A 26,913-nucleotide genomic window follows, 5' to 3' on the forward strand; every position below is an offset into this window, starting at 1 on the left:
ACAAAACGAGATGTAGCCGTTTTGTATTTGGAGAGATTTGGGGACCCTTGAGGACATCCGGGTACAGTTTTGGGAAAACTCATATGGAATTTGATTGCCTGTCGATATCTTTACCGTAAGTTGCCATCAAGTTTGTGCACAAATAGTAGTTCTGGGTTGGTCCTTGACTTAGAAATTTCGATTTTCAGAGCTAAACTAAAAAAACAAGGTGTTTTGTACATTTTTTTGTATTTTGTATTTTAGTGTAACTGTATGTACATTCTCTGACATACATTTGTTCAGTCTCGATGTCTCAATTTCTGAATGGCACAAGCCTCTTCTTTAAGTCTCCAACCTGTGTGGTGCAAAAACATTTTGAGATATTGACACTTTTATAGGACTAATACAAAATAGGTGGAAAGGGTTAAATAACTATGGGAGAGGGATGTAAAAAAGAAGCAATGGAGTAATTACTATAAAATGTGGAAGTTTATATTAACAGAACATTAATATCTGGAAATCTTAGACACGGTCTGCAGGAAAGGGAATTTTGTAAACGTGGTGAGGGTTAACACAGAGAATGGGGGGGGGGGGGTTGCCACTTGACAGCCTTGTGAAAAAGCCCTTCTCACTGCAACCACAAAGGTCTTATTTCTAATTTGTCGAAAATGCCCCATGTTTAAAGTGGTGATTGGACGTTGTGTGTGTTGGAGGAAGGCCATGGTTCCATGAGTGGAGAGCAGGGGATATCTACAGTGGCGTCTGATGGTTTCCTTTGGCAAAAAAAAGAATGGAAGAAAGAAAGGGGGAGTGAGGAAGGGACAGGCCGTTGGGTTTGTGTGTATCCTTTGACATCCGCCAACAACCAGCACTGCGGAGCAGACACCCAAACACACATTTTAAGGCGTACTGCACACGCCCTGCTCCCACATCCCCTCCCAAAACCCTTTATGTAGTCTTTACAATGGAAATCCAAATACATCAGACTTACCAGAATGATTTTTCCATGCAAATGTGAAATCTATACAGAAAAACACAGTTCAGTCTGTGCTGGAGACTCAAGGAAAATATGCACTTGTAAAAAAAAAAGAGCCAAATGCTGTAACGTTCTGATTTTTAATAGGAACCACATTAAAAGACAACAAAAGGTACTAATGCTGAGAAAGAGTTCATACCATCTTCGCAATACTGTCATCATTCTGAAAACGATATTAATAATATTAATATTAATATTAATACAATCACTACATGGTGCTTGTAAGACAAAACTAAATGCACTGTATGCTTTCCCTTTTTAAATCTCTGCAATCAGAATTAATTTGAGTCATAAAGTTTGCTTTTGGTGTGTTTATTCATTATGGGACCACAGTAATTAATAACTGAGATTTTAAAGAAGAACAATATTTATACTATATACTATATATTTATCACCAAATGACAACTGAGCTACACTGAACTCTATCACCCTCTAATTTTATGGTTCCCCTTTGCATTATTCAGTTCCTTGATATCTTTCTTCCATTTAGGGCAGTTAGTTCCTTAGAACCAAATCGCAGTAATCCAGAAGGCAGAGAGTTCGTTCAGAGTCTTTATTTTGTTCAGGAGAGTCAATAGCCAGCAAACAGATTCAGTGGGGATAAGGCAGTTCATAATACAGAGTCTAGGCAAAGGGTCAATACTCCAGCAAACAGGTATAACAAGGATAATCCAAATCGTAATCATGGTCACAGACGAAGGGTTGATAACTAACGGGCTAGGTAGACAGAAGCAGAATCCAAAAACAAAAGTCGAAATACAGAAACAGGTCGGTAAACTGCGGTTCAAAATCGAACAGACGGGATAAACAAAACACAGAAGTCGGGGCGAAACATTCATTCATTAACCTAACCCGTTTATCCTGCACAGGGTCACAGGGGGGCTGGAGCCTATCCCAGCATACATTGGGGCGAAAGGCAGGAATACACCCCGGACAGGGCGCCAGTCCATCGCAGGGCACACACACCATTCACTCACACACTCATACCCACGGGCAATTTAGACTCTCCAATCAGCTCTCCAATTGGACTGTGGGAGGAAACTGGAGTACCCGGAGGAAACCCACGCAGACACGGGGAGAACATGCAAACTCCGCACAGAGAGGCCCCGGCCGACAGGGATTCAAACCCAGGACCTCCTTGCTTTGAGGTGGCAGTGCTACCCACTGCACCATCCGTGCCGCCTTGTCGTAACAGGTATCAATCAGAAAATTACATATAACAATCTGGCAGGGAACTGAACACACAAAGGGGTTTAAATAATACAGGTAACAAGAGGGAATGGTAGTCAGGTGTGGGAAACAATCAGGAAGTGAAACAGGTGAAACGAATGAATGAAGTGACAGGGTGGCTACGGTGTGCCCAGAGGTAACAAACACAGAAACGCTAACAACTTAGACAAAACTAGACAGAAAAAAAACACAGAACCTGACACTTGGTGAAAAAATGCAAATGCATTTATAGAAAATAGCACTAGTGAAGTTTCAACAATTTCAGCCTGCTTACTTCCATACTTGCCCTATAGACCCATTCACCTATTTAAGACAAATGTATTTGTTGAGGTGCACTTGAATTCTTTATTTTTTTATTTGCTGAGAAATGTTTAGTAATGAATCATTCTGCACTCATATTCCTTAGTGTTCCATTGTTGCATCATTATTTGCCCCCATTTCATTTAATTTTCAAAAGGTAATAATTGAGTCCATTCCATTGTGTTCTATGTGTAATGTGTTTTGCTAAGAGGGAAAACTATTTGATTCTTCAGATTCTTCAACTGTTTGAGTAATGATAATTTTTGTTCCAGATTGTATTGTACCTGCATTTGTCCACGTTGCATACATTTCCTTTTTCATTCTGACTGCTAGACAGAATTTCACATTTAATTTAATGCGTTCTTTGAAGGAAAGATGATGTAAGAATCATTCATATTATGCCAGACCCCTCATTTTTCCAACGTGCCATACTTTGTCATAATGTCTAAGTCGATCCTCTCGATCACTGCAGCGGGATAGATATCTAGGAATAAGTCAAAATAAATATTTCAACTATGTAAAAAACTGGACACGGCCAAATGATTCACAATACCAACAAGTAAAATCTTCAACTTTCATGGGCCTTTCTCCTGACCCTACATGACACCTCTATTACAGATTATAGACTATTACAGGTTAATGCAGCCTGGGATATCCTTCTGAACTACACCACCATGAGCCGGAATTCTGGATGGAAAGCTTTCTGAGATGAGTTTTTGACCAGGCTCGCTGCCCCAACCACAAGCTCAGAATTTGAGTTCCAATGCCTCTTTCCGTATATCACAGATTTAAAGGTTCAAAAGGCAAGAACCAAATGGTTTACCATGCAGTGGCCCTTTGAGAAAATCTTGGTAATCCAATCTGTTCAGAGGAAAGCATGGTTGAAATTCGGGGGCAGGAAAACCGGCGGCGAGTTTTGATGAGATCCCCTTTGTTGTTTTTCCACATTTTTCTGTTCAAATTATACAGCTGGAAGATTCCAGACCGGAGAAGCCCGAATAGTATGTAGGGGGAGTCTCTCTGTGTGACGGCAGGGGCGGGACACCCTGAGCATGGCGCCAATGTCAACGAGGAGATCTGGGAAACGCATCCCCGGCACTTATCTGCGTTCCCAACTTCACTTCCTCACCTCCTTTCCAGGGCGGCCAGCGTCTTCTCCGCAAAGCGTCCGACCAAAGGCCCACTGTCCAAGTCTAAATGGCCTGTGTAAAGTTTGTTTTCTCTGCGGAAAAACCCAGGCATTTTTATTGCTTTAGCCCTGCCTCCGGCCCAGGGTCACCCTCAGACTGTTTTTTTTTCAGTTGCGGGCTGCTTCCCAAAGCCAGCATGGCCAGAGAGCCACAACATGGGATTTCGACATGCCACATTTTCAAAAAACAGGTTCCTGAGAATTGATCTATTTGATGTTGCTGACACATTTCAATAGGTTGGTCCTTGATGAAAACATTTTCCTTGCAGAAAACTTGCTTTTACTCATAATATATGACAAAATGAAAACATTAATTCAGGCAGTAAGACCTGCTTTCAGCTATAATAAATCTCAAATGGGTTTTTTTTTGCACAGCTGTGGAGGTATATGTAGGTACACATGTGTAAAACAATATTGTTTAAAGGCTAGTCCAAAGTATGTAACCACATGACTACAGAGAGAATCAGAGGAAAGCCTTTTCCGGCTCTTTCTGTATTTTCACATGGCTGGAGAGGAGCCAGTAAAAGAGGTGATTATATGATGTGGAGGCAACTGCGTATGAAAATGCATAAAACACAAATGTCTTTCATCAAAAAACTTGAAGGACATTTGCCCCCGCCCGTCCTGTGCACACATTAGATTGCTTTATCATAGCTTTGTCATTGGCTAATATCTTCATTTGTAAAAGGCTAATATCAAGACCTCTTTAATTGTTCATCTTGTCCCCAGCACGTAACTGTTAAACTTGATAAGAGTCCCTACATTACAAAACAAGCCGCACCCATCATTTTCAATTACGGGTGGGTCAGTGTTTGAGCCATGCTTTATCAGTTCAATTAAAATAAATGCAGAAATGGGTGACCAGTTGATTAAATGAATGTGTCTTCCATCTGGTCTCTGACATTTTGGGTATGTAAATGTGGGTGATACCATCTGAGCCTCTTCTGTCACCTCTGTTCCTGCATGCTATAGCTGATATCATATGTGACGTACATTATTTCATCTGCTGTTGTTATGCTTTGTCGTATTGGTCCTCGCTGCTCTGTGTAAACATGATTGATAAAATCTGCAGGATGTCCCACTGTGCTGACGACAAGCTGTGGGAAAGCCAAGAAGAGTGGCAGACAAGCAAAGATCCCTCCACTGATGGTACGCTAATTATTTCTCCCTGAGCGTCCCCTCCCTCTCTCCTTTTAGGACACCAGCAACAGGGACGAATTCCTGAGGTCTCGGCTTGATGTTGTTGCTTGTATCGCCCGGACTACTGGGTTTCCATCACACCATTACAGGGCCAGACTTGGCTGTAGGGTTCAGAGGGAATTCAGTGTAAGCATTATGTGGTGTCATGCTTCTCAAGGGTGTAATTAACACCTGGTTGATGCCACAGTTCTCTGTGTTTAAGAAGCAAGAGGAGGCGGGCTTCACTGCTGGTATTCACTGTGTTATGGCCAGCTTCCTTTGGTAACCACAGCACTGTGGACAGTGTTGCATACAGTGCTTTCGTGTTTCATCTATCTTCATTTTGCCTCTGCGGCAAGAATGCCGCCGGCTGGGAAAAAATACTTGCAAGGTTCCGACAGTAGGGGGCTGTTTCTGTCTTTTGGCCTGTAACAGGTGGGACAGTGACTTGTAGAAATATTACCCATAATTCATAGTGGTTTAGGTTTGTTTTTCGAGCAACCACCACCAGGTGGCAAATGTGAGCACTCCACTGCTGGACTCCACGGCTGTTGTGAGCCCAGCTTTGCTGGCACGATAGACTTCATTTTCCCCACAGTAACAGATGAGGAGAAGAGACTTTTGTAGTGCGTGGTATTGATCCTGCTCAGGTAGGCCTAAATTGCAATAGGCAAGAAAAACTTCACAATTCGTGACATGTCTCGACCAATCTGAATGCCAAATATGCCCAAGGTGGTCAATTATTAAGATTACAGTACCATCGACAATGACTAAGGCAACCTTTTCCACCTTCATTGTTTGCAAAAGTTTTTGTATTCACAGCTTGACAAAAAGTAATTTGAAATGGGATCCATGCCACTGATTCAGTCTCATTGTTTTCACAGAAGGGGACATCAGGAAAAAATGTCCAAAAGAACAAAGTTTGCCTTGATCTACTGACAACCATTTTCACACAAAAAACCTACATCTAAATACTCTTTCCTCTATTGAACCTAATGGCCCAAACATGGGGTCTCGTTTATGTTTAGCACAGGGTGGTAGGATAAATGAATGTACTTCCCTGTTCAAAGCCCAGCAAAGCAGTCATTATTGAAAAACATAATATCCACGGTTCATAAAAATCCTTATTTCAGATTCAGCATTACTCAATCAGGAGCCACACTTTTCCATGAGAACCGAGACCAGATGCAGAGGGGAGAGGGCAGGGGGAGGAAATAGCAGGGACCTCTAAGGACAGATATAGATGTCGACAAATTTCACAGTACTAAATTCTAAAGGACTGACCCCAACAGTTAACAGTTAGCGTACGTCTTTTTGAGTGGCCCCCTTAATTCATAACACCTAATTGCCGTGCTAATAAAATATAAACTGGGACCGTTTGGCAGGAGTGCCCTGAATGGACAGAGTGTAAATTGACGGGGTTGGCTCAGCCTTACCTACCAGGTTACTCGGGAGAATGAATCATTGGACCGCACTTGTCGCCTGCCAACGACGTTTATGCGTCCGGCCTCCAGGCCAAAGACAACTCGTAGATCGGCGAATAGGCTGTGCATGAGTGAGAGGCCTCCCGATGTAAACCTGTGGGGCTGCTTTTTGTATTGAGAAAGGCCTTAATGACCATAATGAAACCCACACTGAAGCCTGTGTGGTGCTGCCAGGAAAGATAGCTCTGGACCAATGTCTCAGATTCAATGTGTGACAAGCAATAGGGATGTAAGACACACGTAAAGCCCGCCAAACAAAACCGGAGCTTTTGCCTGAACACATTTCTCTCCAAGGCCATATTAATAAGCTGAGGCTCTGACAACAACTTTTAAATGGGACCTAAGTCCTGTCTTTCAAGCCTTTGCAAGCCAGTGGAAGGTCCAGACAGAGGTGCACCCAACTGTGAGCATTACTTATCACACAGGAATTCTGAAGCCTTGCATGTTAAGTGGATTTTGATCTTGTCATTTTTTTCCTAGTATGTTTGAATTGGATGGTTGTAGTGCAAAACATGTGAATAGTTGGTACTCATCAATAAAAATGACCCTAGACAGACGTTTCCATGAATATGTAGCTACACACCAGATCCCAGATCTCAATTCTGGTCATTATTTGGTATGTGTCCATGTCCTTCTGCTCAATGATGGCAAGAGCTTTGACACATGCAGATGCTGGACTACAGAAGTACAGAACCTTGGTGACTATTATGCTTTTTTTTTCTCTGCAACGTGGCTGTTTTTCTTCTCATTTTAAGCAAAATTAGAATAAAAATGATCTGTTTAATTGTGTAATATGCATCTATGAGTATTGCAATTCCAATATTGGAATAGCAGGTAGGCTATCTGCCAAGATAAAACTTGGCAGGGCATGCCCTATATCTGTGCAGCATTGACAGACTCTCACTCTATACAAACATTAACCTCTGTGCCCTCTAACCTCTTGTAGCAACTTCACACAGCCTCACAAAAAAGTTACACACAAAGTTATAGGAATGAACATAGGAAAACACAGGAAGCATTGCTTCGGGATATGTCTTGTTTAGTTCTGTAAAACATTTTGGCTGTGAATTGGCAAGATTTTGGCAGAGGCATTTTAGGAATTCTGTTTTTTTTAACATATATTTTAATATATAGGTAGTGTATATTTTGTAACATGGTTTTTGGTCTATGAATGTAGTTGATTACTCCTAGGGATTTGCATTTGCTGTTTACAGCAATGAGGCAAAACATTATGACCACCTGCTTAATAACCAGTAGGTTGTGTGCCGCCAAAACAGCTCTGACCCACTGAGGCATGGACTGAAAAAGACCTCTGAAGGTTTCCTGTGGTATCTGGCACTAAGACGTTAGCAGCAGATCCTTTAAGTCCTTTAAGTTGCGAGGTGGAGCTGCAGTGGCTTTGACTTTTTCTTCCAGCACATCCCACAGGTGCTTGATCGGATTGAGATCTGTGGAATTTGGAGGCTAGGGCAACACCTTGAACTCTTCATCATGTTCCTCAAGCCATTCCGAACAATCTGTGCGATGTGGTAGGACGCATTATCCTGCGGAAAGTGGCCGTTACCATCGGTGAGTACCGTTGCCATGACGGAGTGTACCTGGTCAGCAACGATGTTTAGGTAGGTAGCACGTGTCAAATTGATGTCCACATGAAAGCCCGGACCCAGGGTTTCTCAACAGAACATTGCCCAGAGCATTATGCTCCCAGCTTCTCTTCTTCCTGCATTGCATCCTGGTGCCATCTCTTCCCCGGATAAACAGCGAACAAGTACCTGGCTGTCCACATAATGTAAAAGAAAATGGGACTCATCGGACAGACAACCTTCTTCCATTGTTCCAAGGTTCAGTTCCAACACTCACGTACCCATTGTAGGTTGGTTCCGACCAGATGGGATAGCCTTCATTGGCCTTGTGCATCGATGAGCTTTGGGAGTTGAACACCATTTTGCCGGTTCATGGTTTGTCCCTCCTCAGACCACTGTCAGTAAGTATTCACCACTGCTGACCAAGCACCCCATAAGCCTTGCCGTTTCGGAGATGCTCTGATTTGCTTTGACAGAAGTGTGGCTGTTCTCATAACTTAAACTGAAAATAAATTAAAACAATTATCTAATATACAGTTATTCTAAATTAATGCACTTCTTGTCACAGAGAGCAATTATAGTGGCCATGCAAATTTTTCACATTATCATATTGAACCGAATACAGGACTGGGATTTCTCAACCAAAATGGACCGCCACTGCCTTCTTGACTTCTTATAATGTGAGTAAAGCACCAAGAACAGTTTTCTGTCAGTTTTTAAAATTTTTAAAAGAACTACAGACACTTAAAAAAAAATCTGATTATCATTTTATAAAACACTTAGGAAGCCTCCTTTGAGTATCTCTGTTGCTGCATGACTCAGACATTGTGTCAGGGGACCAAGCAGATACACAATAGGCACAAGCCCAGCTCAAACAGGTGAACTCTGTCAACTTCACAGGGAAGGCAGAAAAACAAAGGAGATATATCTGGCAGTTATCAAAGCATGAATTCTATGCAGCTCGACAGGACTTTTTCTATTATTCAAAAGCCTTAGGGTAATTGGATTATTAAAACTCCATACACTCCATGAATTCACTTTGCATTGTAAACCATAGTTACACTCATTGAATACATACAACCAACCGTTTTAAAGAAACCAGGTAAGTGATTAAAATAAAGCAATGGATCATATCCTATTGGTTCACATGCAGCCTTTGTCAATGGGATTTAGCGACACGATATTTGTGGCATTATACTGTACAATATCATGAAAGGGCATTAAGGATGAGCTTTGTTGATTATGCCATACTTAGTGTATGTAGTTTTTCAATGTTTGGATTTGAGCTGGTTTAACGCAGGTTTCATTTGTCTGACCAAAGTTTGGAGCCCTCTGCTGCTCAGCCCTTCAGAATTTATTTTTGAAAATAGAAGACAGAAAATAGACCTATACCCTTTCAAAACAACACTGTTCAGATTTCACTTCATAGTGTTCAACATAACCGTGTTAAGTTTGAAGAATCCTTTTTCCTGGATTTTAGAATAGTGATGTTAAATATTTATAAATGATGAATCAGTCCTGAACTAACTGGGTCATGGAAAATAAGCAGGGGGGGTTATTTCAATGAAAGTAATATACTATATAGTTTCCAGGCTGTTGTTGACAGAAATGGAACATATGACACACATTACTATCAGCGGCAACATAATCACAGACAGGTTGTGTTGGTCACTGGAAAATGTCAGTTTTGTCAAGGAGAAAAAGCACCAGGATTTGCAACTTCTTCCCCCATCATCATCCTCATCACCAACACTCCTAATATGACGAGCATTTAAGTATTTATTTTAGATACAGTATGTAATGCACTGCTCTTACGTTTTGTTTTTGAATAAAAACAATTAGAATGTGAACACATTTAATAATAATACTTTTCAGACACGTCAGAAGTGATAATTTGCTAACTCAGCACTCTTACTTTTGTGATACTTTTGAAGACCATACTTTGTCTCAATGGCAGTTTATCAGATGTCTCAAAGTGGGGGTGGGGATGACAGCAAATGGTTGTTATTACTGCACTGCCTGCAGTGCCTGGATTTATTTCCTAAATCGAGATGAAGCTCTGCTAAAGTGGTACAAGATCATGGGCCCAGGTCTGTTTTCTTTGTTCTGACAGCTCCCCCCCAATGAGTGAAACACAGCACATTGCTTTGAGATCCACCAGCAGTCATTTCCACTCCTACTTGAGCTCGATGCTAGCGCACTGCAGCCAGTATGGCTCCACATCTCTGCAAATGTTCTCTTTTTAATGAGGGTCAGAAACGCACAATGTTTACCAGCGGAGACACGCAAAGCACCGTCCAGCGCTCTGATTGGCTCCACTTCAGAGGTGCGGAGACATTCCTGGCCGCCACATGGACAAGGGCTGCGCTTTGATGGACGGCGGAGCTGTCGCGAGCGGCATGTATTCTCCCTACAGATGTTCTGATAAAAATGGCTCAGCGTGCGGGGGCTGGTCTGGAGGACGCAAGATGAGCTGCCCTCCGCGCTAGCTGTTCTTCATTTTCCTCTCGGCCTGCTCCAGAATTTGTGGCCGCTGAGAAGTTTACTACCTCATGCCCGTGTGTACCTCACAGCCATTTCCAGCTCTGTGTGTAACTCTGTGTAACATATCCCACAGAATATTAAACTAAAATGGAGTCCAGTATCATCCAGAGGAAAAAAGAGCTCCCAGAAACTGACAAAACTAGAAGAGTTTAAGATTGTGGCCACAATCTTGGCACAGGCATTGAGACACGGTCAGAGAGGGGGCAATAAACTGCAAGTCATGCAAACATACTCTGCAGTGCTGTCTGTAGAGTTAGGCACAACGACACACAGAGCTTTGAAACTGTCCGCTGAGCTCTTCTCAGAATGGCAAAATGCAGCACACTGCAGACGGGAGATGGGAGACCGCTCCCACACATGAAAGAGCAACTCTGGGGTGGTCCCAGAGATAAAGTTGTCTGAAGAAAATTAGTAATATAAGCAAATGAATGTACATTCATCAGCCATTTTCTCAGCGGTCTCCAAAAGCAGTAACCAGATTTATTTCAAATAGAAATAACCTCTCAAGGTTTGTTGACTACTGCATATAACGAAATTAGAATGGGGTCAAACTAAATTCCCAGGGAGGCACAGCATCTGTAGGTTTTATTGGTTTTCTTTAAATCAGCTGCTAATTACAGCATTGAGAACCAGGTGTGTGAATTCTTTATGCAGTTGATGACTTAAATGAACCACTTGTGGCAAGAACGCCCCAGAACAAACAGACACTACTGCCCTCCAAGAGTGGAGTTTGATATCTGTGACTTAAATGATCAACCTCCTAATGGGTGAAGTTTAGTATCTCAGAACAGAAAAAGATAAAGCAGCTTATTCAGTACATTTCGATTGTGAGAAATCGTTTAAACAGCTCATGATGAGCACTCCTGCTGTGAATACTCGTCATGAGTACAAGTTGGGCCCAAAAATCTATACATTGAACGCTCAAGCCTTTGCTACGTCATTGACAGAATGTCTGCAGTAGGCCTTGGGCTACCAGTGCATATGACCTTGGGTGAACATTTGGGAAGCCTGTCAGGAAATTGGACCATTTTTTTCTCATGCAGGGATGTGATGGGATGTGATGTGAAATAAGTAGATAGTGTTTTCTATTAAGTAAACCTTTAGCAGAACTAAAAGGTCTACTGATTTAAAAGATGCTGTCAAACATAACTGAAAAGTCTGACTAGACTGACTGTGATTCTGTTCAGACAATGAACAGCTGATATATCACTTGCAAAATACAGGATAAAATATTTGCAGATCACATGGCATGTTTCAGTTCAGTGCATTATTGCCAACAAAATGTAATCAGTCAACCCAGGGGTGGGTTTCCCGAAAGTCTCTTAACCCTTTCCTCCTATTTTGTACTAGTCCTATAAAAGTGTCAATATCTCAAAAACAATATACTGCACACACTGAAATTAGCGAAGAGGCTTCTACCATTCAGGAATTTGAGATGGAGCAATTTATGTCAGAGCATGCAGATACAGTGTACACGAAAGTTACACGAACATACAAATAAATTATAAAACACCGTATATTTTTTTTTAGTTTGGCACTGAATATATTAATTTATTCAAGTCTAGGACCAACCCCAAATTACTTCATATTTATGCACAAACTTGATGTCAACTTCATGTCAAAATTAGGTAATAAATATCGACTGGCATTCAAATTAAAAAATCTCTCCACATTCAAAACATCTGCATATCTTTTTGTCCAGACACAAATAATTTCTCTATTAAAACAGAAAATGTAACTAACTTAAAATCATAACTTTCATGTGTGTAAGCGTGCCCAAAGTGTCCAAAAAGCTCTCCAAAAATAAGTGCTAAATGCTTTCTTACCAAGCTGTATCACATTTACAATGGAACTATAATTCGAAATAAGGGTAGTCAGCCCCGTTAGTCAGTACAATTAATATTACTGCATTGTCTATAGCATGTTGCATGTTTACACATGTTTGCTTATCCATTCTTCTATGCGGACGCAGCCATTATGCTATGCAAACTGTCCATCGCCTGAATGGTATCAAGGATTGTTATAATATGCCTTTATTGTCTGAGTCTGTGGCAAGACTACTGGGTCCCAGTCATGTAGCTTAGCCACTAGGCTACAGGCTACCCTGTAAAGTGGAGTATAGGCAAAATTGTCATGGCTCTACTCCAGAAAATCTGAAACATAGGTGCATAAGAATACATAGAGGACACAGTAACGTTGCGATACTGAAGGTAGTAATCAGACTAGAATTTAAACCACTAGACCACTTCACAGATGACACCTAGGGTGGATAATGTTTGGGATTTTTTCTGTAATTATTTACTCTATTATTTGTGTTGTTAGTTTTATTTAGTAGCTATTATGTTTAGTTCAAAAAGACATTCAGAATGTGAATGGTTATAGTTTAATGATAACGCAATATAACACATTTTGCAGTGATGATTAGCTAAGAAACATGTGAGATGAAACTGAACATTGGCAACTACTTATGCCTTTAGCCTTACAAAGAAGTTAATTGTTAAGTTCCTCTTAACGCTTAACATAAAAAAATGACCCGTCTTCACTAAACCCCAAAAATAAAGCAGCTTAATTGAATTTTAAACCCAAAATTTATTTTGCATGAAGAAACAACCTGTCGCTCATCATAAACTTTGTCATCAAATTTCAGGTTGAAAAAAGATAATTTAGGTGGTTTTCTCTGCAGTTAAACATAGTGGTGGGCATTTTTGACCCTTATGACAACACAAGGGTTAAGAGTCCATCTAACGAATGTGTTCAGGAAACCCCTGTATTGAGAGAACATTCTTTGATTAAGAACCACTTAAACACCCTTGTTAATCCGAAGATCAAACTTTATCAGTAAACCCACCCCAGATTAGTTGAACACATATAGATGTCCCTGCTGAATCAATTATGTATATAATGTGTGATATGTTCTACCAAATTTATTCTGCATCTGGAGTGCAATACAGACTGTTATTTGCAGTTTATCAGTAACAGCAGTCTTGTATGCGCCCTTACATACAGCTGAGATTTATGAGACCTCATAGTTCCTAACCTGATCATAATTATATTTACATGCTTTACTCAGAAAAAACATATATTTTGAGCAGCCCAAATTAGATTCTATCTTTTTAGACTTCTACTGCTGTAGCCTATCCACTTATAGTTATGATGTGTTGTGTGTTCAGAGATGCTATTCTGCATGTTGACTGTTGTAATGTCTGATTATTCGTGTTACTGTCACCTTCCTGTCAGCTTTGACCAGTCTGGCCAAATTTTCCTAATAAAGTGCTCGGTGAGTGTATCTGCTGGGTAATGAACACACAAAAAATTTGATGAAGATTTGGTTCCTTAGCAACCTTAGAAAATACACATTAAAACAGCTGTAACAATAGGACTGAAATAAAAACAAATCGCTATGCAGCCTCATTTCTTCTCAAAACAATGAAAAGGCTTAGCTTTTCCTAATTTTGGAATCAGCAGGTCCTCTTCCCCATCTTGCATCACTGGTACTCGCATATTAAAACAATATATGCCCCAAACTGTGCCGTGGCCTAAAGGAATTAGAGGAAACCTGTGTTTTTTGGACAGGCATCAAAGGACTCTGGAGCTTCACATATGGGTGAACTGTTGTGGGGTCTCTCACCACCACACATTCAAACCAGGGTCTGCTATTTCCTACAGCGTGGTCCATTAGAAACCACTTACTAAATGTTTCCCCTTTGCCAGCCGGCTAGCCTGCCAGGAAAGGGCTACACAGAGATAAGGGAGCTTGGGCGTGGGGAAAAGACAGAGATGGGGAGAGGCAGTGAGTAGCAGTGGGAGAGGTGGTGGGAGATGGAACGTAGCCATGGTGACGTGAACCCAAATGGAGCCACACTGACTTCCGGTCTGAAAGTGTGCCTGGAAGTGCAGTGTCAGTCCCTTTCAACTCCTTGCTTTCCAGGAGATTCTCATTGGAGCTCTGTAATGCCATGAAAGCAAATAAGAAGACTCTACCCACTTAGTGAATATATATTCACTATTATATATAGAATTGAACCCTTCCCACTTTAGCCCCCTAGAAGACAATTTCAGCCCATTTTGTACTAGTCCTATAAAAGTGTCAATATCCCAAGAACTATTTACTGCACACACATGGTTGAAGACGTAAATGAAAGAAGATGCTTGTACCATTCAGAAATTTATGTCACTAATTTATGTCAGACCATGTACATACAGTGTACACAAAAGATATATACAATACATACATAAATGACAAAGAGTCTTATGTTTTTTTATAGTTTAACAATGAATATCTACATTTCGAAGTTTTCCTACATATTGTATTCCCTTATAAAAGGTGAAAATGAATTATAATAAAAATTTATGGATGGATGGATGACATATTGCAAGTAAATAAAATGCACTGAATGAGGCGGCACAACTGACATGACATAAATGCTGTGAGTATTGCTTAAAACTGCAATAAAACCAACAGATAGCAAAATTTATATATTTAAATTATATATAAGATTATATATAAGAAATCTGAGAATAATAGAGATGGACTAGAGATGCAAAAGAAAATGATACTGATTAAATATATTTAAAATAACTGAATGCCATTTATTATTAGAAAATAAAAAGAAGAAAAGTCAAGCAAGGCTTTCAAGTTAGCAAGGTTTTGAACACAAGCAGCAGAAAAACAATGATCAGGATTGTACAAAGAATGATATGGAGTGAGTGATAGGAGTGAGAAATTGCAATCAAGGTTCAAAAATGCAGACTAGTTCAATTTACATAATGTCTCGAAAGAATATGAGGAGCAGACTGAAGCACACTGATGACATAGCCATATCAACAGTATTTTCTTCACTTTATTCAGAAGGGGGTAAGCAAGTTAGGATTAGGAGATGGGATAACAACATAGACAGAGTCAAATCTGTCTGTACAGGGGATTCATATTTTGGTTGAGAGTTGGCCGCCCTAGGGACAGTGCCACACAGAAAGTGTATTTTTATTTAGTTTTTTAATCACAGTTCTACTGAAAGTGTGTGTGTGTGTGTGTGTGTGTGTGTGTGTGTGTGACATTTATGACCTTGACATATCACAGTTGTTTGAACTGAAGTTCAAGTGGAAGAATTTGCAATCTTTTTATTTTTTTGCTGAACTGATGTCCTGCAGTTTGCTCATCGTGCAGTTGTCTGCATCTATAAATTTAACCCCTTAAGCATTGCCCATTTTCTTGGCACAAGCTTGAAAATGACATAACCAAAATTAAATGGTTACTATTCTTGAATCCTTTTGACTACAGGCATAAAAAATATTTTTTGTTTTGAATGGATACACAATACTGGATAGATACCATTTCAAATTTGATGACAATATCACTAACAATTGTATTCTGCATTCTTTGTCTAGCTATGTCTAGGCAGTTTTCCTCGACACACTTTCCTAGACACTCAGCATGATATTATTCATTGCTGAAAATGCAAGGGCCAGTATGCAGTGTGGGAGCTGCTGCCCCACACTTTGCAGGTTGTTTCTAGACTTTACCTTTGCCACCACTATTTTCAGATGTTCCTTGAAGGACAGGGTCCTGCCAAGGGTCACTCCAAGAGAGGTTCAGCTTAAGTCCACTCACTTGGATGTTTAGTTCTTTGGCAACTTTTGCATTTTGGAGATGAAATACACTGGAGACTGTTTTTGCTGGGCTTGGTTTTAAGTGCCAGGTTTTGCAGTATTGGTCCAGTTTTGCAAGATCTTCAGTGAGCACCTGTTCCAGTGACTCAAAATCTGGTGCTTGGGTTGCCAGACAGATGTCATCGGCATAGATGAATTTGCAGGATTTAGTGTTGGGTAAGTCGTTTGTATCGAGGTTCAACAGGTTTGGGGTGAGAACTGATCCTTGTGGGAGCCTGTTTGTCGGTGTTCTCCATGCAATTTTATTCTGTCCATGGTGAACTCTGAACCTCCAGTTGGTTGGCTGGGTTTTGATAGTTGCTGTTTCCCAGGCAGGGAGTGCTTTTGTGAGTTTCAGTTGGAGGATTTTGTGCCAGACAGTGTCGTAGGTGGCTATGAGGTCGAGGAACACTGTTCCTGTCTTCAGCTTGCTCTTGAACCCATTTGCTATATAAGTGGTTCGGGCCAGTACTTGTTCCCCTGTGCTGCGGTCCTTGCAGAAGCCGGCCTGATCTACACCGAGAATCTTCTCTTCTCCTGGATATATACATAACATAACATAAGGTAATGGTGAGAACAGGCCAGCCCAGCAATGCTTGCCTTTTCCTGCCCTTAAGTGTACCTACTGCCTAATTTGCCTAAAAGCAATAGAATCTATCACCGTATCTTGAAAACCTTTAGCGTTTCTGCCTCCACTACATGTACTGGCAAGCTATTCCACACATTGTAGTATAAGGCATTCCAAGATTTTAGAAGGAATGCAGAGTAGAGAGATTGGGCAGTAGCTTGCTGGTAGTTTGTGATCTTTACCAGGTTTTGGTATGGAAATGACTTTTGCTGTTTGCCATTTCTTTGGGATTGTGTATAATCCTGGTTTGGAATTGGGGCTGCCAGGTTAGCGCTTGGGGCCCCCGATGTTTCATGTACTCTGGAGAGATGTTGTCATATCCTGCTGCCTTTCCACATTTCAGACTCAACAAGACTTTCTCCAGTTCCGTGTCTTCAAAAGGCTCAGGGTTGCTTTTCTCCCCGAGTTGTTTGCGGTGTCTCTTTAACTTAGTCAAAACTGCTCATCTGAAGTGTTTATCTTGGGGCTGCTTTTGCAATAGTCAATAGGTGGGTCAAGATTGATTGGGGGTGATAGAGGCTCGGCTTTGAGTTGGGGTTCTTTGAGTGGGTGTAATTCAGCTCCTCTACCGAATCCGCTACTTGCGCCAAGCTATAGTTAGCGATTCAATAAGAAGGACTGCTTTCTCAGGGTCTCCTTATGTGTCATAGGCTTTTAGGAGGGCAGCACTTTCTTCGTCCAGGCATGGGACATAGAGGTGTCGGTAGCCTCATGGGCATACATGTTGCCTGTATAAGCAGCTTTGTAGCTGCCACCACATAAGCAGTTATATGCTTCATCAACAGTGATGATTTGGAGTTGGATGGTGACAATACTCTGGTCCAAGGCTCCGCTGTATTTCATCCAGTTAGCTTTTCGGAAATGCCATTGCATCTTCCAACCCCTATCAACAAATCAAACACAATCCACAATTTCACATACTATTTATTATTCAAAAGCAGGCTGGCTCCTTATTTATAAGCGTACTGAATAATCATAAAAAATTTTGAGTATGTATTTAGATGCTCACCCTGTATAAAGTGGGGTCACATCACTGAAAATCCCCTCTATTGTGGAGTCAAAGGTGTTTTCACTGTCTTCCTCAGAAATATTCACTCATATGAGAGATTCCCTAGAAGTCATCCAAAGGATGTTTCTGTATTTAGATGTAGGCATCGCAAAAGGTCAATAGGATTTAAAATTATAGCTAACTAGGCTACGTTTTTACTGAAGTATAGCTCGTGCAGCCTAGTCCTACAGAGGGAATGCAGAGGGTTGCTGCAGCAGTGACGATCTTTGTTTTCTTCTGTTGCAGGTCAACCAGCCAACCTTTATATGAAAACTGATATTGACTGGACACCATCATATTTTTTAATGGATGCCATGTCATCTAGGCCTAGTTTAACCCATGATTTACTGCAAAAATTAATGGGTTGCAATGGCCGCTTGTCCTCCAACACGTCATCATCAAGGAAATTGTCAAGTGATTAAGAACGATCCATAAGGAATAAAGGTCAGTCCAACTATCCCATGATCTAAATATCAGCTTTGAGCACTCCTAAACTAAGGCTCAAAGCATTTAAAATATTTTTTTAAGTACTTCATAATTAAGAATTTCTGGTGTTAGTGTTTTCAGCGTAATTGTCCAGAAGACCTCACATACAATTAGGTACATGCACCCGGGGCACCTTTGACCGGTTTGGTTATTTTACCACAATTCAACAAAATCATCTGTTTGAACAAATGTATGATGTCAGATTTCTCTAACGCTTTCACAAAAGCCACAACCACCCTCAGGGCATTGCTCATTATTGGAGAAAATTAAAAACATAATCTATCATTTTCTTGGACCCTTCCTGTGAAAACTGTTGTCCATAACACCGAACAGTGGCCAAACATATGGTCTTGCCAGACGCCAAACCTACTTTGAATGAAAGCCATCCATGTACAAAGCATATTGCTATTTAATATGCTGTCAAGACTGGCCTTTTTTCTTATGAGATGGTAAGCATGGCCTATTTTGATATAAAATATGCATATTGATATTAGATGTAAAAATAATGAGACATTTACACACAGATCATATCAGATCATATGTTCCTAAAACCACATTTAGTAGATGGATGTATTAGACAGTAGAAAATATACTACATATGTTCATGCATATGTGAACAAATCATTTTGGCCTCACCAGGAGGACATAGTCAGAACATATATACCAACACGTAATTCACGTAAAACAATGCATATATATTTTCATTTGCATTGAGAAGTCTACCATCTTGGAGTGTATAAGAGAGCCTCAGCTAGAAAGCAGGCACTATGCCTAGTTTCAGCTGTGCCACTCCTATATGCATGAACCATGTGCACATTTATGACAAAGCAGACAAGGCACAATGTTCCAACATTTAACTTAAAAGCCTATTGCGATTCTTTTGAATATATTGCATGACACCGAAGGCAAGAACAAAATTATTTATATTGTTTACATTACGTTTACATAGTCAAGGCTCCTCCAAAACGTAATGGCTAGCCTGTGAAAGTACACGAGCAGCTCATGGATGAATCAATCAGGGGTTTTCTTGCAAACCAGAAATTAAGTTTGGTTGTCAGGTAGGATAGCTTACATTATGCATTAACAACCAACACGAGAGACACAGTTGTCCACAATGGCCTGAATCAGCCACCAGAATGTTTCTGCAATTTAAATGAAATTGATAGGTCTTCAGAAAAGCAAATACTGTTATGAGGTAAGAATGGATTCTTTTTGCTAACAGTTGAAACCAGACAGCCCAGCAACACGATCTGTGTAACACAAACAGTAGTTTGCAAAAGGAGAAAAATAAATGAATATCTCCAGGAATGAAAATATTCAAATGCACTTTATTTATTGCACTTATTATTCAAACAAATAACTACTGCATTCAGCTGGCAGATATAATTAAATAATACTAATTATTTAATTAAAACCCATATCCTTAAGGCTGCAACACTATACATTGCTGAACAGAACCATAACTTCTTAATGTCACTCACCACCAATGACCCAACTCGTGTCCTTCTTAAGATAATTTCTCACACAGTGTTCTGCTGAAAATGACCTTAATTCTCCACGTCTTTAATGAGTGATCTGGTCCTCTTAGTATATTTATCTATTGAAAAATGGACCATGGTGATGAAGAATGGATTTTATGGCCAACTGAAACACCCAGGACTGTGATCATTTTAAATGATTTAATTTACCAAAATGTAAAGCATTTTTAAGTATTTCTGAAGAGCTGAAAGGAAGGAAACTTCCTTTGAATGAAACTTTTTTCCAAATGCGAAGCCATCTAATGCTTCCTGTCGGCTCCCACCTGTCCCAAATTATGCCCAAACCAAACTTGAAGTATCACATTTTGTGGAAAACTTTCTGCTTCCTGGTCCCATTTTCTGTCTGTGTTACAGAAAGCAACTTAAACTTAAGTGTAATTACATTACTGGCATTTGGCAGATGCTCTTATAGAGAGTGACGTACAGTTGATTAGACTAAGCAGGAGACAATCCACCCCGGAGCAATGCAGGGTTAAGGGCCTTGCTCAAGGGCCCAATGGCTGTGCGGATTGAACCACCGACCTTGCGGTTCCCAGTCATGTACCTTAACCACTACGCTACAGGCCGCAAGAAAATTGCATGTCTGAAATTACTTTTCAGAAGGATCCATAGCATGCTCTGAATTTACACATCCATGCAATGTGGCCAGCAGATTTAATCGTATGGTCCAACATTAAGAAAAAAATATTTTTTCTTCTGCTATTAAAAGTTTGCACATGGGAAAATGTCAAATATTACCAGCCACTTATTTGCTGGATGATATTTGAATGGAAAAGGGAACTTGATCCTTCCTTCTTTTGTAAAAACAACCCAAGACAAAAAAATCCAAGTACATCACCTGATTAGACCTTTCATATTTCTATGGGGTGCCATTTAGGGGAAAAAATAATCCTTTTAGTCTATGTATATATAGCAGTTTTAATGGTTTGATATACAGTACACATGTATTGGTTTGACTGTCATGTATCTTGCTTCAAATATTGCTTAGTCAGTCATTGGTCAGTCATTTGTGCGCATACTGGTTTGTCATTGATGTTCATATATTGGTTTGTTACCACGGATGGTGCAGTGGGTAGCACTGCTGCCTCACAGCAAAGAGGTCCTGGGTTCGAATCCCCGTCGGCCGGGGCCTCTCTGTGTTTCTTGCATGTTCTCCCCGTGTTTGCGTGGGTTTGCTCCCACAGTCCAAAGACATGCAGGATAGGCTGATCGGAGAGTCTAAATTGCCCATAGGTATGACTGTGCGAGTGAATGGTGTGAATGGACTAGCAACCTGTCCAGGCTGTATTCCTGCCTTTCGCCCAATGTATGCTGGGATAGGCTCCAGCCCCCCTGCGACCCTGTTCAGGATAAGCGGGTTAGGATAATGAATTAATGAATGAATGATATATGTGTTTGCTTCACATATACTCTCACTGAGCACTTTATTAGGAACACCTGTACACCTATTTATTCATGTGATTACCTAATCAGCTAATCGTGTGGCAGGAGGGCAATGCATAAAATCACGCAGATATATTTAGGCACTTCAGTTATTCACATCAACCACCAGACAAGTTGTGATCCCAGTGATTCTGACCATGGCTTGATTGTTGGTGCCAGACAGGTTGGATTGAGTATTTTGTAATTGCTGATCTCCTGGTATTCTTATGTACAACAGTCTCAGTTTACTCAAAAAGGCACTAAAAATATCAAAACTTATTGTGGAGTGATCACTTGTCCCAAGTGGCTCCATTTCCTCAATACTGCAAATTCTGTCAGAAGCATTACATAACACCAGATCTAGAATTGATTGCCCTCTTTTAGGCTGACTAACATACTATGTCAAAAAAGATCATTTATAACATCTAAAAATTCCTCCTCACTTTTTCCCTGTCCGGTCACCAAATTCCAGTTAATATTTGGGTAATTAAAGTCTCCCATGATAATAGTCTCACCTCCCTGACAAGCTTGTTTTATATTTTTAAAGAGCATTGCTTTCACACTACTGTCTGAGGCTGATTCCTACGTTAAGACACTCTTCTTGTTCCCCAGTGAGGTTAATCCAAATATTCTCTCTAGGCATGAGTTGGTCAATTTCTGGAATCTCTTGCACATTAAGATTTTCTTCTAAATAAACAGCCACACCCCCACCTCTCTTACTGGATCTGTCCTTCCTAATAATTTTATACCGCTCTATATCATATTAATCCCCATGTTCATCCCCACACCATGTCTCTGTAATCCCTACAATGTCATAGCCCCCACTGATAACAGCCTCAAATTCCAAAATGTTATTTTTATACTAAACAAATAAATTTCAGACTGTTGCTTCTACACATCTTCTCCCACTCCCTCTCTACCCTTGATGTCCCACGCCACCATTACTAACATTTTGCTTTAAAAAGATCTTATGAGTGCTCTCACCATTATATGTAGCCTTTACCGTTTCCATCTGGGTAGTCTGGGCCTCACTGCCCATTTCACTCTCTATCCTCCCTACCCCGCCCCCCCCCCCCCCAAGTCCCTAGTTTAAATTATCCTCTGCTACCCTAAGCATACGTTGACCAAGTGCAAAATTTCCCCTCCGGTTCAGGTGCAGCCCATCATGCTTGTACAGCTCACCCCTGTCCCAAAAGGTGTCCTAATGAACTGTACGTGGTTTATATGTGTTCTGCTTCCCTCTGCTTGCACGTGTTACAGGTAGACTACCATGGAGGTTCTGCTACTAAACTAATCTGCTAATTCCACAAATTTGTCTTGCAGAACCTCAAACCTGCCCTTACCTATGCCATTGATCCCTATGTGGACCACTGGATTCCTCCCGAATCTTGCCAGGAGCTTGTCCGTGCACTCCAGGAGATCTTCTACCTGGGCTCCAGGCAGGCAAAACACCATGTGAGATTCCTTTTCACATGAACAGACTATGCTGTCTACGCCTCTAATTAGGGCGGCCTGTAGCGAAGTGGTTAAGGTACATGGCTGGGACCCGCAAGGTCGGTATTTTGATTCCCGGTGTAGCCACAATAAGATCCACACAGCCATTGGGCCCTTGAGCAAGGCCCTTAACCCTGCATTGCTCCAGGGGAGGATTGTCTCCCGCTTAGTCTAATCAACTGTACGTCGCTCTGGATAAGAGCGTCAGCCAAATGCCCGTAATGTAATTTAAGTTGCTTTCTGTAACACAGACAGAAAATGGGACCAGGAAGCAGAAAGTTTTCCACAAAATGTGATACTTCAAGTTTGGTTTGGACATAATTTTTGAGAGGTGGGAGCTGACAGGAAACATTAGACGGCTTTGCATTTGTAATGTAATGTAATTGAGTCCCCCACTATCACTAACTCCATTTTCCTGGAGGATGTGGCCATCGGTGTGCCCTAATCAATCCTCCCACTGTCAAGGACAAGGTCCTGGTCCAATTCTTGCAAGGGCAGGAATCAGTTGGACACCACCACCTCTGGAGATGTAATCGGCCAGCGAATCAATAATGGTTAACAAGTTGTCAACAAGACAATGATGAGAGATGAGCCGCTCAAGGAAATCGCTTTCTCACTGCATGCTGAGTCATAAGTTTGTATGAAAATGGAAGAAACTTAGACTTTAGATGCACAAAAACCAACGCTGATCTGGAAGTAATTTCTTATCTATTCATCATAAAATGTGCACTGTTGGAACATTGTGAGTTAACTTGGTGTTCAGAACACCGTGAGTCTATGTTAACGGAATTATAAGATAGGAGAAGGAGTAAATGAGAATTTTAGGTAACTATCACATTTGCAGCTCATTGGTAGAACAATAGTAGAACAATACTATAGCTCGTAACCTTTTTTCATCCATTTCTTTCACGACTCAAACTTAAATTGCAACTCAAGTTTCCCTGAAAAGATCTATAATGAAAATGATCCTTTTGGAGCTGATAAAACATTGGGTTTTTACACAATTGAATAAACAATTAACTACCAACAATTTCTCTGTATTTCCTCGCATCACACATTTTCTCTGCATTATCAGTGTAATCCAACTTTTGTTCACAGGGTATGGCTTTGGGTTTACAATCTTGCATGTTAAACCTCTCCAACATTTTCTCAACATATCCCTTCTGTGACATTTTCACACATCCATTACACTGGTTGAAGTCGATACCTAGGAATTGTTTTAATTTACCCAAATCTTTCATTTTAAACTTCGCTGTAAGCATCTTTTCATGTAGGTGCATGTAGGTATGCTGTTTTGACATCCATCTAATGTAAGATCAGGTTTTCTTGTGCCGTTTTTTGCATCAACACTCTTACACTCGTCAAATTAGCGGTAGGTGAGAATGTCTCCTCATAATCAATGCCCATCTTTTGACTGTATCCTTTGGCTACATAACGTGCCTTGTACTTGTCAGATCCTTCAACATTACTCTTAATTGTGTACACCCATCTACCCCCCACTGCATCCTTTCTCTCAGGTAAGTTGGTCAGGGTAAATGTGTCATTCTCTCTTAGAGATTGCATTTCTTCATCCATTGCATTAATCCAATGTTTTGAGTCATTTGAGGTCACTGCTTCCCTGAATGTTAGGGGTACATTACACACAAGTCTGTAACAGTAATCTACACTCATCTGAGCTTTGTCTTTCTTTTCTTCAGTAACATATTCGCTCAAGTAATCTGGTTTCTTCCTCTCTCTAGGAGGGTATCTCTTAGGTGACTCTTTCCTCTTGGTCACTCACCTCACCTCAGGCTCAGGCCAATTACTGGACTCTTGTGCTCAGTGCGTTCTGCACTCACCTCAGTTTTCTGTCTGGCTCTGTCAGCCCTGTTCTGTGCCTCAAAATCATCATCATCTGGTGTTATGTCAGTCTGCGTCTGCTGTTCTGCTCTTGTCTCAGACACAAACTTAACCAATCTGTTCTTCTGCACTTTTCCACTGTCTGGGTAGTAAACCATGTAGGCTGGGCTATTCTTGTCGTACCCGACAAAGATCCCTTTCTCACATCTTGAGTCAAGCTTTCTTTTGTCTTGCTTGTAAGCATAACATACTAACCCATACTAACTTCTGCATCCTAGGTTGCTTTCCTGTCAGCATAAAGTAAGGTGTCTGTTTTGTGCGGTTGTTAAAGCACCTGTTCCTCACTATAGCTGCTGTCTGTACTGCATACGTCCACTAGAACTTTGGTAGCTCACTCTCTATGAGCATACACCTAGCCATGTCAAACAAAGTTCTCCAGTTTCGCTCTGCTGTACCATTCTGGTGGGGTGAATATGGAGCTGAAGTCTCGTGCCTAATTCCATTTCTACTGAGCAATGCCTTGTAATCTCTTCCCATGAACTCTGTATCATTGTCAGACCTCATACACTTAATTTTCCCAAATGGGGCTGTGTCAGCTAGAAATTGCTTTTACTCAGTTGCTTTTACTGTGTCACTCTTATTTCTTAGAAAATACACAAACACTGCACTGGAATAATCGTCAGTGAATGATACGGCCCACCTATATCCATCTCTGGACTCCGGGTCAATTGGCCCTTCTAGATCTGTGTGTACTAACTGAAGAGCTGCTTTCACTCTGGTATCAGGCTCCCTGTTCCTAGCCTGAATGAACTTGCCTTGAGTGCACACTTCACATTGAAAGATAGATTTGTCAATTTTCCCCTTAATTTTCATACCTTCAACAACATTTTGCAACTTTTGCACGTCATCATAATTACAATGGCCTAGAATATGCCATGTCTGCATATCGTAACACCCCTTACAATGGTCATCACACTCACCATCCACAGTCTGTAAGTAAAACAGTCTATCATGTTCATGAATGTGGAACTTGGTACCATCACTGTCCTGTAGCATGGATTTCTTGTCCTTGAAGATCACGGTCGCTCCGCTCGCTGTTGCTGCCTTCACAGAAAAGATGTCCTGCGGATAAGAGCGAATGTACAATGCTTGTCTCAGCGTCGCGTTGTGGCGTTGTCCACCGCTGTCAATCAAGCACACCTCCGCATCTCCTCTGCACTCTGCGATGCCATTGCTCCTTGTGCCATCAGCCAATTCAACACAGTGCGTCTCTGGCTGGAAACTTTCGTCAAGTCTCTTGAACTTAGCTATATCCGTAATGATGTGCAAAGTCGCCCCTGTATCCACCATCAGGCCTTTCTCCTTGACTCCGCGGCCTCGCCGATAGACACTGGCTGGCTCCGCTTCTCTGTCGCTGGTCCGGAATAGGACTTGTTGCACATCTCGTCCGAAACCTGTCGCGCATCATCTCGCCATTGTTTCCTCCTGCAGTTGTTGTCCCTGTGCGTGTTGCTTTTACAGTGACTGCACCACTGTTTTGCGAAAACAGGCTCTCGCTTTATGCCCTTTCACACCACACTTGAAGCACACGATGTCTGCATTCTCCTCGGTGCCCCGGTCGCTTGAGTTCGAGGGTCTCGCACTCTGCTGTGCACGCGCTTTCATCACGTTGACATCAGTGGCTGTAGAGTGCATTTTCTCGGTGTCCTCGTAACTACGTAGCTTTGTTTTAAATTCCGCAAAAGGCATGGTCTGATCACTCTGAGTAACGTAATGGTAAATGGCTTGAACGATTCGGGCAGTCCTTTCAAAATCATTGCCACTAACAGCCCATCACTCAACGTTTCTCCAGCGTTTCTCAATGCTGTGATAATAGTCTCTGCTCTTATAACGTAATCCGTAACACTTTCACTACTCGACTTTTGCAATGAAGTCAACTCGTGTCCAGGCTAACTCTTCGTGGCTTACCTTTGCCAGCAGAATAGTCTCTCAAAATTAGCAATGCTTTTCGACTATCATCTGCTGCTTCTCGCATTACCAACGATAAACTCTTGTCATCCAGGAACTGGATTAGCGCTGCATAAGCCTCAGCGTTCCTCGCTTCATCCACCATCCAGTCACTACTTTCCTCGGCAGGCTCTTCAAGAATAGTGTCCTTCAAACCTTGCAATCTTAGATGTCCTAAGAATTTTGTTTCCCACAGCTCATAATTCTTTTCATCTCCGTCGAAAACTAGTCGAGACCAACGGCTGCTGCTCGATCTGTCCATAGTCTTCCTTTCGCTCCTG

This window comes from Conger conger, chromosome 9 (genome assembly GCF_963514075.1).
Source record: "Conger conger chromosome 9, fConCon1.1, whole genome shotgun sequence".
NCBI classification, from domain to species: Eukaryota; Metazoa; Chordata; class Actinopteri; order Anguilliformes; family Congridae; genus Conger; species Conger conger.